The sequence below is a fragment of the Oratosquilla oratoria genome, chromosome 12 (genome assembly GCF_046742065.1).
Source record: "Oratosquilla oratoria isolate Oo_2021 chromosome 12, ASM4674206v1, whole genome shotgun sequence".
Classification (NCBI taxonomy): domain Eukaryota; kingdom Metazoa; phylum Arthropoda; class Malacostraca; order Stomatopoda; family Squillidae; genus Oratosquilla; species Oratosquilla oratoria.
In genome coordinates, this window is record NC_134788.1 from 14,407,563 (window position 1) to 14,410,062 (window position 2,500).

General features: G+C 33.0%; 1 protein-coding gene across 1 annotated transcript in view; it reads right to left on the reverse strand.

Annotated features, from left to right (window-relative positions):
- Window positions 1-2,500, reverse strand: part of LOC143030220 (solute carrier family 2, facilitated glucose transporter member 6-like) — a 13,153-nt gene that overhangs the window by 10,157 nt on the left and 496 nt on the right. The window lies entirely within an intron of this gene.

A 2,500-nucleotide genomic window follows, 5' to 3' on the forward strand; every position in this document is an offset into this window, starting at 1 on the left:
GGAGTACTTTTTGCTAACTTTTTTATGGGTAGCATCCAAAATGAAATTTTCTCAAATCTGCAAAAAACTCACATTTACTGCAGATATATAGACAATATTTTCGTCAAAGCTGAAAATTGCCAACAAATAGACGATCTATCATAAAAAGAACTTTAGACAAATGGTACTTGGACATAAACCACCAAGACATAAACCACCAGGACAAAAGCCACCCAGACAAAATCCCACAGGACATTAACGCCAAAAACCTGATTAAAATATACTATAAGTCCTTTTTCTCCACAGCTACATAGAAGATGAAATAATTATGCAACAGATTATTAAAAGAAATATTAAACCTAAAGAAGAAAACTCTAAAGTACAACTGATTATATATTATCAAAATAAAAAGACATCCCAACTGCTACTAAAGAATAATACAAGACAAAGTAAAAATGACCTTCAGAGAACTCACGTCATATATAGGTACACCTGTAAACTTGGGAACTGTGCATCCCAACCTTCAAACTATATTGGCATGACAACAATGAAGCTCTCACGCCGGTTATCATACCACCTCTCTTCAGGAGCTCCCAAAAACCACTATCATTCTGCTCACACAAAAAAAAAAAACTCTAGTAGAAAACACAGAAGTGCTGGCAATAAATCAAGACCATAGAAGACTACCTATCCTCGAGGCTCTCTTTATTAAAGAAACATCTCCCAATCTTAATATACAAACTATGGATTTAGAGGCCCCTTCCTAGCGTAAGGAGATCTAAGCTCCTTGAAAGAAGGTACGATACTGATGACGTCACACAACAGCCGACCAATGAGGAAGTAGAATAGTTAGGGAGTCCCAGTCCAGCCCACTAGCCATTCAGAAGGCTCAAAATGAAATATCAGACCACCATTAATAGTATATAACCACAAACATTCAATCAGATATTCACACTCTAGCCACTGATGAAGCACTAAGTAGTGTGAAAACGCGTTCTGGCCAGTTATTCACTTTGGTAAAGCCATGCCCAAAATAACATACAAAACAATGTCATATGGTGACATTATACGACAACTTCCCGTGGAAGGGAAAAAGGTTCTGAGAGAAAGAGAAAAGGCAGATAAAAAAAAACTCTGCAATGATAATCTTGCCATTAAATTTAACCAAACTTGCTTAAGAGAAAATCTGCCCACATATACAATATATATATATATATATACTTATATATATATATATGTATATATATACATATATATATACATATATATGTATATACATATACATATCATACATATATATACATATATATATATCCATATGTATATATATGCATATATGTATGTATATATATATATATACATACATATGTATACATATGTACACATACATATGTGTATATATAAATATATATATACATATATATGTACATATACATGTATATATATGTATATATATATATATACAGTACATATGTATACACATGAACACATATATATGTGTATATATATATATGTATATATATACATATATATATGTACATATACATGTATATATATATATATATATATATATATGTATATATATAACAGGTGAAAAACGTAATCCCACATTTGTCAATCACGTGAAAACCTCTGTTAGAGCAAAAAGGACTGGAGAAAGGGAATCTCTATATTTCGATTGCAAACTGCAATCCTCTTCAGGAGATACAAAAATGGAATAGTGAGTGTTGCATAAGTAGTTAGCACCCTTGACAAGAGAAAGGAAACTCCGTATGTGGCTCACTCCGTATGTGGGGTCAGGAGGCAAATGTCTTTTTAATAGGCTGGTGATGAAAAGTCCTGAAATTATGCCCGGGGACCATGGCCCATATGGAATGGTAATATTGGTCTGGTATTCAAAAATAGTTGATTTAACCATTTTTCTCCTGAACTCACATCTAGACTTATAAATGAGCTCAGCTTTGTCCCAGTCTAAACAATGGTTAAATTGTGTAACATGTTGGAATATAGTTGAGCTTTCTTGTCCATACTTGATGGACCGTCTATGTTCAATCATCCTAGAGTCCAAATCCCTCCCATTCTGTCCGATGTAAAGTAAGTCACAACCTTGACATGGAGTCGAATAAACCCCCTGACATAGCATATCTCTGTAATCTTTCTAATCTCATGTAATATGTGATGAATGCATGATATATACATTATTTGGGATAAAAAATCTTCTTTGATATATCTACAAGTAATATGTGCATATTTGTGATGCGTTACTTGTATGACATATTACAATTCAATAAAGAAAATATAACAAATGTTTTGTCATTTTTTAGGTGTGAGGTTATATCCAGGCACCAGCTTTTTAGTACACATGGCTACAAACGAATATAGACAGTGATTCTGCACCTTTTCTGCCTCAACTTCTTTCTCTTTCTACCCCGCTCTCTCACTCACCATCCAATCAATTATCCATTATATTCCTATTTTTCTTTATCTTTCTAATTACACATAATTTTGACATCTGCATAGA